The sequence below is a fragment of the Benincasa hispida genome, chromosome 12, assembly GCF_027475165.1.
Source record: "Benincasa hispida cultivar pf3 chromosome 12, pf3_genome.v1.1, whole genome shotgun sequence".
Classification (NCBI taxonomy): domain Eukaryota; kingdom Viridiplantae; phylum Streptophyta; class Magnoliopsida; order Cucurbitales; family Cucurbitaceae; genus Benincasa; species Benincasa hispida.
The window spans coordinates 20,548,334-20,562,696 of record NC_143489.1 but is presented as its reverse complement, the minus strand read 5'-3'; positions in this window follow the sequence as shown (position 1 = coordinate 20,562,696).

Genomic DNA, 14,363 nt, shown 5'->3' with positions numbered 1-14,363 from the left:
GAGACAGATGGCAGAGCACAACCATGAATACTTTAACTTTTTGACAGCCTATTTACATGGTCCCATGGTTCCTCCCCATTTACAAGAACCTCTGCATTTTGAAGAAGCTCCTCGAGTTCCTCCTCAAAATCCTCCTCCAGAGCCCTCGCTGCAACTCTAAATTTGGGGGTGTGCCACCTTTTCAATAAATCTGCAATTTTTCGTTTGCGGCCATTCTTTTATTCATTAAGTATTTTTTTTATGTATAGAAGCTATACCTTGATTTTTTGTATATGCTTAAATTTTGTGTTGCGATGATTGTAATTCTTTGTATACTTAGTTAATTTTAATACAACTAAGTAACTATTCTTTCCATATGCGTTAGCCTCTTTACTTATCATCCTTTGTCAAATATTGCGATATTCCTTGTCTTTTATTTTGCGTTATTAATTGCATTGCCATGATGAGTAATATGCATACTCTTAGCAATATTTCTTATACTTTGCACTTTCTGACTAACACTTAGATAATTCATAGCAATAACACTGCTTTACCTTTTCTATTTCAAGACTCTGCTCAAACTTCTTTTCAAAATTTTGACTAAGTGTTTTGTCTTTTCTATCAAAAACAATGCAATGAGGACCTTGCGCATCTCTAAATTTGGGGGTGGGGAAGGGCTGAGCAGATGTGATCAAGTGAATGCGGTCATTATCAGGAAAATGCGTTCATTATAAAAAAAAAAAAAAAAATTCATAAAAACTCTAATGTCAGCGCAAGGGAAAATCCCAACCTGATAAGAGTTAAGTCGTGAAAGGAACCTGCTGATAGTTGGATGTTCGCATGTCACCCATGGCAGAAAGTCAGAATGAAGGTAGGTTTCCAGGATCGACGCAATATGAAAAGAAAAAAAAAAGAGAGAAAATAAGAACATAAGAGACAATCCTCTTATCAGCAAAAGTAAAACTTGGCCGAAAATCAAGAGTTGAAGTTGAGATTGGTACACAACCGTAGTTGGATGCTCGCATGACACATGTGGGAGCAAGCCAAAATGAAGTGTGTAACCTTGATCAACAGTCACTAATAAAATGACGCAAACCAGGCCACCGCATAAAGACGCACCTAGTTGTTTTATCAAGAAGAGGTAAACATTCTTCTCAAAACAAGAAGGAAATTTTTGGGTAGAGGTTTGTTGTAGAAAAGAATAAAGTAGAGCATGTTGATGAATCGTTAAAGGATAGAAGGAAATTGCGTGGTTAAGTAATGTTGTAGAGGTGGAGCATTCGGAGCAGCCAATCGGTGCAAAGTTAGGATAAGAATTGAGCGGAATTGCCTTAGTTGAAGATATGCTTGAGGACAAGCATATATCTAAATTTTGGGGTGTGATAACTTGTAGAAATACAAGTTATTTATGTTGTTTTATTTAGATATTGTGGAAAAATAGAGAAAAGTTGTGTCGATAGTATAAGAATTGGCTGAGAAATACGAAAATTATGAAATGTCGTAAATGCATCCACTAATCCCATTGCGAGGGCAAAATAGAATGTTTCATTCTCTGTTTTGCAAGAAATAGGTCACCACATGCGTTAATGGCTCGAAGACAAAATGTACAACGCATCCACATCGCATGCACCAATCGATCAAGAACCAAGAAATGATCAACGCAATGACGGCGCATGTGATGATCGATCATGGACTCTAGAGATCAATGCATTTCAAATGCATGCGTCAATCAAAAACAACACCGCATGCGGCGATCGATCGAAGATGTGAAGAGCAATGCATTCGTGGACGATTCTGACAAGTGTACAGCTTTCCGTTGTGCAATTCTGACAGATTGATCGTAGAGCAGAGAGGAATTTTCCATTACGTCATGGCAAGAATTATCAGAATTATACAGTGGGACCATAAATTCAAAGAGCTGAGGTCTTGTCTATAAATAGCTTCCTTGAATACGGGATCGGTGTCTAGAGGCTAGTCTAAAGAGACTTTACAGAGTAAATTCGGGAGAATTACGAGACTAGGCTGAAAAGTAAGTCTCCGAGCAAGGAATTCTTCCGATTCTCGAAGCTGAAGCTCTGTGCAAAAGGTCAATTCTACTGGGAAAGTAAGCCTGAGAGGGAAGCTTTCCTCTCCACTACATTTATATGTCGGCAAGCACAAGTCTCCGATCGGGATCTATGTCAAGACGTTGACACTCTTTCCATATTTGTTTCTATTCTTTAATTCATCTTCCATGTTCATCTTCTTTAATCTCTCATTCGCAATCATGTATCAAACGCTTATATTTAAAATTAAATGTTATCATCGTCATCATTATCATCTCTCTGTCCCTTTCCATACATTTATCATCCATTTTCTCCATGATGTGTTCTTAATCCCCTTGGTAAATACGGATAATTAAGCGAGTGAGTTAATCTGTGTTAAGGTAATCAATTAAGTTTAGCTAAAGCATGCTCAATGGCATCTTCACCTGTGATGGCAGAAGTGAAGATGTTATTCCGCCTATCGAGAGAAGGTTAGAAGAATGCATTAACTAAAGCGAGAAGTATTTCTAGAGATGGAAACAATCTTGCATTCATCATGTTCATCTCTGTTTCACCATAGACGTATGGGAATGCGGCCAATCACTAAAAGGTGTATGCCAAGGGAAAGCGGAACCTTAGTTGCGTCCTTAACACGATTGATGAACTTGCGATGTTTTTACTCTTTAGTCATTCTCTTTCTGCCTCATTCATAAGACTTGCCATCACATTCATAGATTCTTTTGTACAACTTCACAGCCAGTCCTCGATCCCTTGTATCATAGTAGTTTAGGAATTTACTTTATCAACGCATTTTTACTTTCAGCGCAATTTATATTTCTGGAAAACCAAAATTCTTTATTCTTTATTATAACCAATCACATATATCACATTAGTATCGCATTTAACGACAACAATCCCCGTGTTCGACCTCAGATCATTCTAAGAAACTTGCGTTGGAATTATACTTGGTTTCAACGCAAGGAAACTTGTGACACGCACTACTTCATTGCATACTACGAGTATATCACTATCAACGCATACACTTAGAACGTAGTATCACATAATATCTTTATCGCAAAGCACTTGAGCGTATATAGAGCACTTTCATTCATTCATTAGCGCAATAGTTGGGGACATGAACTTGCATTACATTCATATTCATCATTGTCCATAAAGATAAAGATTAATAATTTTTTTTATCGTTACAAGTTTATGGCAACATGAGCTTGTATGATTCATCCATCAGTAGTGTGCATAAGCGATACAAAACATACACAGCATAACAAAAACATACATATTCGTATCCACACAAGTCCCCAGCAACGACACCAAAAAATTGATGGCGGGAAATTAGAAGTCAATTTTACTCGACAACCAACTTCCTTTGGATGCGGTATGCGATGCATGTTCCTAAGATATGTGTTGATAGTCATGCGTCAATAGTCATGCGTTGGAATGAATATCCATTAATAAATGTAGGCGATGACCATGCGTCCCACACAAGTTTTTGGCGTCGTTGTCGGGGACTTGGCAGCTAAATGTTTGTTAAGTTTTGTGTCTCTGCGAGCAAACTTTTTATCTTTGGAGTATTGTAGCTTATGCAACCAGGTTGCAAACAATATTGAAGTGTAGGCGACGCGTTGAAAGCCAATGTTGACCCTAAGGTAGAAGGGCAATCAGTTGCAAAAGAACTGAAGGCAGTTCTAAGCTCATGGTGGCCAACATGTGCCCAACAATTGTCGGAAGTTCCAATGGTCAGGGCAACTTGACCCAAGTAGTTGAGAGCCATCTCCTGCATGGAAGACTCCTTGCGGTGACAACACTCCTATTTTTCTAGGGACGTCTTCTGTTCTATCTTTACTTTGCTTTCATAGTATAGGTTATTTATTTTATTTTTATTGTTATTTTGGATATATGGCTGCTTCCTTGGTTGTGGTACGTTTGCTCTTGTAGGTGCAACAATAAGTCTCCTCGGTTCGTAGTTCAACAGAAGAATTCCTTTCACCTTTCAATGCATGGCTTTAATCACGTGGATTCCAATGCATGAGCGCATGCGTTTTCTACCTAAGGTCTTTTCTTGTTATCTTGTATGCCTTATCCTTTTGAAATTCTCTTTCTCCTGATTGCGTTGTTTTGTGATGTTTCTATGATGGTACATATAGTTCACTGCATTTTCTAACTAATCAATGCAAGGTATTCTTCACTTTTATTAGCTTCTTCAAATTTTGGACGTCTTGAGTTTTATCTTGTGCAAACCTTTGTTCAAACATTTATTAACTCATTCTTGTAATTTTGTCTTAGCTTTGCGGTAAAAATGTTGCCAACCTCTAAGTTTGGGGGTTGCAGTGGTCTTGGGAATTGCGTTCATTATATTGCGATCATATATGCAAAAAAAAAAAAAAAGGTTGAAACGAGCTTTTGAGAATAATAACTCCACTGTCAATGCAATGGGGAAACCCATGTTGATAAGAGTTAAGTTGTGAAAAGCACTTGCTCGTAGTTGGATGTCTACATGACACACGTGGGGGCAAGCCAAAATGAAGGCAAGTCGCCAGAATCAACGCATTAGCGCAACTCTTCTTTCCGGCGTAAACAAAATCAAAAGAGACAAGAGTTGAAGTTGAATATGGAACGCAACCGAAGTTGGATGCCCGCATGACACACGTGGGGGTAAGCCAATACGAAGGGTGCAACCAGGTTCAACACCGCATTTGAATAAACCATCGCAAAGTTTTGAAATATTTTGAATGAAGCAATCTCAAAAAGCTAAACACAAAATTACGGTGAATGAATAAAATTTTTTGAGCAAAGGCTTGCTAGATTTAACTTAGGCAAGATCTTTTTGAAGAAGCAGCCTAAGTGGAGGTGAGCATTGCGATGTTGGTCAAAGGTGTGTGTAAATTATATTCTAAGAAGCTGGTCATCGCAAAGGAAAGCATGAAGGTGAGTTAGAATTTCTTGAGTATAACGCATGCTTGAGGATAAGCATGATTTTAAGTTTGGGGGTGTGATGACATGTAGAAATGCATGTCATCTTAGGTATTTTACTTAGAATTATGAAGGTTGTTAGGCAGAATATGCGTTGATCATGATAGAAATTCACAAGAATTTGAGCTTGCGTCGATCAGCATGTCGAATCTCAGCTAACCCGTTATTTTTGATTAATTATGCATTCAATGTTCTATCTTTATAGCTAATGTAGGAAATGAACGCAAACGTGGAAATCGGACCATCGCATAGATGACCGCATGCGGAGAAACACTCTATCGCAAAGGCAACACATCGATCAATGCATGGATGTTGTGGTAATCAGCCGTATGCGTCCATCGCATGGGAGTTGTGCTCATCAAGCAAATGCGGTCATCGTGTAGAGTTGAGGTATTAAGTGAATGTGGTCATTGAATGATTGCGGCTGCGCGACAATGCAACTAATGGGATTAATGCAAGGTAGGTGGAATGAACGCATCAACACATCTACCTCGAGAAAATCCAAAGCTGATGTTGACATTTCACCTACCATGCCATTAGTGGCAGAGGTTCAGAAAGGACGAACGTGCCGAATGTCAGACTCAGAGTAGTCCAATTAATGTTGTCGGCGACCCAAGCTCTATAAATAGAAGCCGATGAGCTTAAATTCATTCGATCCAAGTTTTTGCCTGAGGTTCGCCTATGGCGGATCCTTGTGAACCAGAAAAACGCGTGAGAAGACGACTGAGAGTTCTTCACCTCCTTCTTCAATTCTGAGTGACGACCGGAGCCTTCGACCAGAGTTAGATCTCGAGAGAGTCAGTTCCTCCGCCCATCCATGGCACCAACAGCAGCCTTGACGCACATCCGCTGGAAGCAAAACTTTTACTTCTAGCCAATCATTTCTTTTCCTTTCTTTTTCTATATTGTATTGTATGACATTTTGAATTAAGGAACTAATACAATCTGTTTTCAATGCACTTCTCTGTTTCCTTCAACTCTATCTTCATCTTCTTGTTTAGCATCATGACTTTCATTGCAACACTTAGTGGGATTGCATGGGTATTGCATACTTAGTCATGTGGATTAGGGATATAAAGCATGTAGCAACCCACCGAGATGTATGCGTTGCACAAGTGTGTGAGTAACCTTATTTGCTTAGTGTGAAGCTGCTGCAATGCCTGTCTATAAGCTAACGCATTGCTTGTCTATGAGTGAAGTCAACAACAATCAACTGCCCGGGAGGGTAAGTGGTTCGACGCATTAAGCAAGGTATGCGTTGTTCAATAGGGATAGTAACAACCTTGTGTCAACCAAGTTCATGCGATTGTCTTGTAGTATGTATGCTTCATTTGTCCATTAGGGATCTCGGGAGGGTAGTCTAAGGATAGGATCTAGGCTTGGGAAGGTCAGGTCAGAATCTCGGCTTAGGAGAGTCAGATTAGAACACATAATACAAGAGATATAAGCTTAGGAATAAGCACTGTTTGGTATTAACCCATCGCATGTATCCTAGAAATAGGATACGATTGAGTGCGGTCACCGCAGCGTTGTGTGCAGTTGCATCATTGCATAGGAAAATAGTAGAGACTTAGGAATAAGCTCTATGAACACTTTGCATTCAACACATGCATCCTAGACTTAGGAGCACCACATTTCCATTGGAAAATGACTTGTCGTGCATGAGTGTATCATGAGCGCATTGACTTATGTTGACTAGGGTTGCCCTCGCAGTCACTCTTAAGGGTTGCAATGCAAACATCTCCGCATTTTATCTATTCTCCCCTACATTTATTTCATGTTAAGGTTTTTCATATCTCTACCTTTCAGGTATATTCTCATTGTGTTGTCTATTAGATAGGAGTAGGAGTAGGATTAACTTAGCAATATGCCCTCCATTCTTCTATTCAATTGCTGCTTGCACACTCACCGCAAACATATAGTTACAAGTCCTTGTGTTCGACCTCGGATTACCCAAGAATCTTGCGTCTATGTTATACTTGGCGTGAACGCAAGAAAACTTGTGGCAGGACGCATGGTCATTGCATACATTTATTAACGCATATTCATTCCAAAGCACAACCATCGACGCATGACTATCAACGTATATCTTGGGAAGATGCATCGCATACCGCATCCAAGGGAAGTTGGTTGTCGAGTAAAATTGACTTCCAATTTCTCGCCATCAGTCCTAGTGGCTCGATCACGGATTCCACTTGTCAATTGTTTGAATGAAATTGGAATTGCGGTGGATGGAACGTAATGCGATGAAATGTAATGCCGCCACAAAGGTTGGAATGGAGTGAATCATGGTGATGGACGATGACGTGTGTGTGATGATGATGTGTGTTGCTAAATCACGATTCTCGATAATAAATGTGATACTACGTTCTAAAATAATGTATGCGATGTTGCTGATATGCGTTCGTAGTGTGTGTTCATGTAGTACAGCGTGTCACAAATTTTCTTGCACTGGAACCAAGTATAATTCCACCACAAGTTTCTCAGAGTGATCTGAGGTCAAACATGAGGATTGCGATGGTCAATGTGATATTAATGTGATATATGTGACCAAAAACAAAATAATAATGAATTTTATTGGAAAAGTAAAATGCGATGACAAATAAATAAATGAAATGCGGTGACAAAATAAAATGCGGCGACAAACAAATAAATAAATAACTACAAAGTTGTGCAAGTATCTGATGGAATGCAATGGCAAGTTTTGTGAAATGTGTTAGAAAGAGAATGGGTTGGGGGAAAGGACATCACAAATTTGTCAACACTGTTGAGGATGCAACTAAGGTTCCGCTTTCCCTTGGCTTACACCTCTCAGTGATCGACCGCGTTCCCATATCTCTATGGTGAATCAGGGATGAATGTTGCGAATGCAAGGTTGTTTCCATCTCTTGAAATACTTCTTGCTTTAGTTAACTCATTTTATCAACCTTCTTTCAAGAGGTGGATTAACATCTTCACTTCTGCTCTCACAGGTGAAGATGTCATTGAGCATGCGTTAGCTAAACTTAGCTAATTTCAATATGGATTAACTTACTCACTTAATCCTTCCCCCTCACCCTGGGGGATTAGTTACACATAGTGAGAGAAATGGAAGATGAATGTATGGTGGTGAACAGAGAAATAACGATGAATATGATAATGATATTAAAAGATAACGATAAAGCGTTTGTTACAGATGGATGAATGAAAGATTAGAAATGAACAACAGTTGATGAATAGAAAGTGAGAACAAATAGGGAAAGCCCGTCATTGTCTTGACACAGATCCCGATTTGAGATGATTTGTTTGCCGGCGTGTAGGAGAAGTGTGGTGGAAAACTTCCTTCTCAGGATAGTTTCCCAGGTAGAGATGATCTTTGTACAGAGCTTCTCTTCGGGATTGTGAAAGAATTTCTGGCTCCCGAGACTTCCCTTTCGAACATATCTCATCATTCTCCCAGATTTTCTAAATGTCTCCTCAGACCAACCTACCGCGAATTCTCTATCAATGTCTCTTCAGACCAACCTTCTTTCTTTGGAATTGTTGTAGCTGTTTATAGACCTTGGCACCTCCTTCATCAATGGTCTCGCTCTGAAAAGTTACTTTTTCTGCCACGGCTTAGTGGAAACGTCCGCTCTGCTCCACATTCAATTTTTCAGATCGTACAATAGAAAAGTTGTACAATTTCAGAAATCCCCACGAATGCATCGCTCTTTTCATCAACGATCGATCGCCGCATGCGATGCAAATGCGTTGGACTTTTTATCCATGATCGACTGCCGCAGTCGATGCGAATGCGTTGCTCTTTTTGTCCATGATCGACCATCGCATTCAGTGTGAATGCGTGCTCTTTTTGTCCTCAAGCGATCGTCGCATGCGGTGACCTGTGTCCTGCAAAACAAAGACTTGGACATCCCTTTTTTCCATCGCAATGGGGTTAGCGGGTGTGCTTCCGACACTTTACAACTTTGTGTTTTTCAGCCAATTTCTACATGTTCGACGCAACTTTTTTCTTCTTTTTGCCGCATATTCTAAATAAGATGGTATAAATAACTTGTATTTCTACAAGTTATCACACCCCTAAATTTAGATATATGATTGTCCTCAAGCATATCCTCTACTAAGGCAATTCAGCTCAAGTCCTATCCTAACTTTGCATCGATCGGCTACTCTGAATGCTCCACCTCTACATAATTTCTCAAAATTACTTATTCCTTCTATCCTTTAAACATTTCTTCAGCATGCTCTACTTTATTCTTACCTAAGACAAACCTCTGCTCAAAGTTCTCTTCTTTTTTTGAAAAGAATGTTTTTCCTATTCTTGTAAAAACAACGAAGTGCGCCTTTTATGCGGTGGCCTGGTTTGCGTCTTCCAATAAAGAGCATTGATCATGGTTACACCCTTCGTTTTGACTTTCTCCCACGGGTGTCATGCGAGCATCCAACTTCGGTTGTGTACCAAGCTCAACTTCAACTCTTGATCCTTAGCTAAGTTTTCACTTTAGCTGGTCAGCGGAGTTGTCTCTTCTTTTCTTGTATTGCGTCGATCCTGGTAACCTACCTTCATTTTGGCTTAGTCCCACCGGTGTCATGTGAACATCCAACTATGAGCAGGTTCCTTTCACGACTTAACTCTTATCAGGTTGGGATTTTCCCTTGCGCTGACAACATAGTTTTTTTTTCTTCTTTTTTTAAGAATGCATTTGCTTGATATGAACACATTCGCTTGATCGCATCTACTCAGACCTTTCCCACACCAAAATTTAGAGAGTCGCAAGGTTCTCATTGCATTGTTTTGGACAAAAAAGACAAAAAACTTAGTCAAAATTTTGAAAAGAAGGTTTGAGCAAAGTCTTGTAATAGAGAAGGTAAAGTAGAACTATTGCAATGAATTGTCTAAGTGTTAGGCAGAATATGTATTATATACAGAAATTGTGCTAAGGTTCACATAATACTCGTCATGGTAGCACAAATAAACAACGCAAACGAAAATAAAGGAAATACCACAATAAATTGACAAAGGATGATATAAATAAAGAGGCCAAGACATAAGGAAGGAATAATCACTCGATGTATATAAAAATTGTCTAAGTAAACAAAGAATTATAATGATCGCAGACACAAAAATTTGAAGCATGTGATGACATAAAAATGATTCTTTATGCATATGGACAATGATGAATATGAATGAATGAGATGTTGAGTTATGTTATCGCGTATGCACACTAATGCTAAGTTAATCTCTTTATCTACTCTAACGCATGGCTTATGGATGAGATGAATGATGTGCTAAATATGCGCTCAAGTACTTTTCGATAAAGACATTTTTATGCGATACTACGTTTAAATATATGTGTTGTTAATGGTATGCTAATAGTATGCGATGGAGTAATGCGTGTCACAAGTTTCCTTGCGCTGAAACCAAGTATAATTCCAACATAAGTTTCTCAGAATAATCTGAGGTCAAACACAGGGATTGTTTTCGTTAATGCATTACTTTTGTGATACATACAACCGGTTTAACAATGAATAAAGAATTAGGTTTATACAGGAATGTAAATTACGATGAAATAAAATTGCGTTAATAAAATAAAATCCTAAACTAATATGATACAAGATACAAGATACATGATACACGAAACTGAGGTCGAGAACTGACTGTGAAGTTGTACAAAGATTCGATGTATGTGATGGCAAGTCTTTATGAATGAAACAGGAAGAGAAAGAATAAATAGTAAAAACATTGCAAGTTTGTCAATTGCGTTAAAGATGCAACTAAGGTTCCACTTTCCCTTGGCGTACACCTCTCGATGATCGGCCACATTCACATATCTCTATGATGAAATAGGGATGAATGTGATAAACACAAGGTTGTTTCCATCTCTGAAAATACTTCTCGCTTTAGTTAACGCATTCTTCCAACCTTCTGTTGATAGGTGGAATAACATCTTCACTTCTACTCTCACAGGTGAAGATGCCATCGAGCATGCTTTAGCTAAACTTAATTATTTCCTTAACACAAATTAACTCACTTGCTTAATTGTTGCTAATTACCAAGGGAATTAGGAAAACATCATGGAGAAAATGAGTTATGGATGAACGGAAAGAGACAGAGAGATGACAATGGTAATTATCATAACATTTAATTCTAGAATTAAGCGTTCGATACATGGTGTGAATGAAAGATTAAGGAAGATGAATACAAATGTTGAAATAGAGATTAGAAACAAATATAGAAAGAGTGTCAACGTCTTGACACAGATTCCGAATGGAGATTGTGCTTGTCGGCGTGTCGAAGTAATGGAGAGAAAAGCTTCCCTCTCAGGCTTTCTTTCCTGGTAGAATTGACCTTCACACAGAGCTTCAGCTACGGGAATGGGAAGGATTCTCTGCTCGGAGAATCACCTATCGGCCTTATCTTGTGGTTCTCCCGGATCTACTCTGTAAGTCGCTTCAGATCAGTCTCTCTCTCAGAATCAGTATATGCACGTCTCTATGTATTCATGTAATTTTTCAGTGAATTTGCATAAGCTATTTATAGGTGAGGCTTGGCTCTTTGAATGTGTGGTCCCCACTGTATGGTTATGGTAGTTCCTGAAATGGCGGAGTGAATCTTCCTTCTGTTACGCAATCAATCCGTCAAAAATGCACAACTGAAAGCTATACATTTGTCAGGATCCTCTGCAAATGCGTTGCTCTTTACATCTTCGATCTATCATCACATGCGGTATTATTTTTTATTACCGCATGCAATTGAAATTGTGTTGATCGCTAGAGCTCTTGATCGATTGTCGTTTGCGCTGTCATTGCGTTGATCATCTCTTCGTTCTCGATTGATGGGCGCAATGCGACATAGATGCGTTGTTTATTTCGCTTTTGAGCTATGAATGCATGCGGTGACTGATTTCCTGCAAAAAAGAAATTGAAACATTTTATTCTACTATCGCAATGGTGTTAGTGGGTGTATTGACGACATTTTATAATTTTCACATTTCTTAGCCAATTGCTATACTATTGACACAACTTTTCTTTCTTTTAGCTGTAATATCTAAATAAAACAGTATAAATAACTTGTATTTCTACAAGTTATCACACCCCCAAAGATATATACTTGTCCTCAAGCATATCTTCTACTAAGGGAATATTGCTCAATTCCTATCCTTATTTTGCGTCGATTGGTTTCTGCGAATGTTCCACCTAGGCAACATTACTTAACAACAAAATTTCTTTCTATCTTTGATAATTCATAAACATGCCCTACTTTATTCTTTTATACAACAAATCTCTACTCAAAATTTCCTTTCTTGTTTTGAAAAGAATGTTTACCTCTTCATGCAAAAACAACTTGGTGCATCTGTATGCGGTGGTCTAGTTTGCATCGTTTTATTAGAGACTGTTGATCATGGTTACACCCTTTATTTTGGCTTGTTCCCACAGGTGTCATGCGAATATCCAACTATGGTTGTGTGCCAATCTCAACTTCAACTCTTGATTTTCAGCTAACTTTTAACTTTTGCTGGTCAAAGGAGTTGTCTCTTATATTTTTTTATTTTTCTCTCATTTTTTTTTCTTTTCCTATTGCGTTGTTCTTGGAAACCCACCTTCGTTTTGGCTTGCTCCCACGGGTGTCATGCGAACATCAAACTACGAGTAGGTTCCTTTCACAACTTAACTCTTATCAGGTTGGGATTTTGATTTTCCCTTGCGCTGACATTGGAGTCTATATGAAAATGTATGTATATATATATATATTTGGAAATGAATGCATTTTTCTAATGACTGCATCCACTTGATTGCATCTGCTCAGACCTTCCCCACCCCCAAATTTAGGGATGTGCAAGGTCCTCATTACGTTGTTTTGGACAAAATAGACAAAACACTTAGTCAAAATTTTGAAAAGTAGGTTTGAGCAGAGTCTTGAACAATAAAAGGTAAAGCAGTGCTATTACTACGAATTATCTAAGTGTTAGTCAGAAAATACAAAGTGTGGGAAATGTTTCTAAGGGTATGCATATAACTCATCATTGCAGCGCAATGAATAATGCAAAAGAAAAGATAAAGAACATCATAATAATTGACAAAGGATGATAAATAAGAGGCTAACGCATACGGAAAGAATTGTTACTCAGTTGTGTTAAAAATTAACCAAGTATACAAACAATTACAAATAACGCAATACAAAATTTGAGCATGTACAAAGAAACAAGAAATAGCTTCTATACATAGAAATAATGAATGAAATTAAAAATAAAAGAATGATCGCGAAAGAATTTGTAGATTTATTGAGGAGGAGGTTTATGGGGAGGATTTTGTGTAGGAATACAAGGAGCTTCTTCAAAGTGCAAATGTTGTTGTAAGTGTGGAGGCACCATGGGACCATGGAGATAGGCTGTCAAGAAGTTGAAGTACTCATGGTTGCGCTCTGCTACTTGTCTTTGGTTCAGGTGGATCGTATGGATATTGCGTTAAATGTTGATCAAAACATGCCTTGTCATTGCAACATTGCGTTGCAACTGTTCTTGTCACTCGTGTACCTTCGTTATTCTCTGGCAGAAATAATCATGTTGATGAGAAAGAAGAGAATGCATATCAGCAAGTTCAATAGCTAGGGTGGCAATGGTGGGCTGCGCCTACGATGTTTCACCATCAATGTTTTGGGGTTGGGTAAAAGTGGCTTCACCTAAATCACTTGGGTCATCAACATACGGCGGTGGAGGGGAAAATTATGGTGAAGATGAAGGGGAGGATGGAGCTACTGGATATGCGTTTGGTGAAGCAAGAGCGAGAAGAAAGTTAGTAAAATATTCGGGGAGTGGGGAGAGGGGTTCTGTAAGAGGGCTTGGAGGGCGAATTACCAAAGGTAAAGGGTCCATGTGTTCTTAATCTTGCGGTGATGACTATAGGAATTTTTCCTTTCCTTTGTCAACCTTGTGTTGTTTCTTGGGATTTGGTTACTGCGGCGCATTTAAATCGATGATGGGCCTTTTAGGTGGAAGTTCGGGGTAGTGTGGGGAATCTTTGAGAAGCATTCTCAAAATCTTGATGTTGATGAGACCATGTACTTCTAGCATTGGTTCTTCTCCAATACCCACACCTAATGAGAGGCATAAGCTTGACACTGTCCAAGGGAAGAAATACTGGCCTCTTATATGCCCCACAAAACCTCGAATCTGCCTTGCGATCAACTGGCCCACATCTATTGGAATGCCACGTGCGATGCAGTATACGACCATGACTCTATCCCTTGAAACTTTTTTATCATGTGAAGTCGAGATGAGTCACTGTTTCACCAAATACACTCAAAGCCGCGCCTCTAGAAGCAGTTTATTGGAGGAAAGGGTTCAGATGCTTTTTAAGGAGACCGACCACTGAGTGCCCGGTTACGTTAAATCT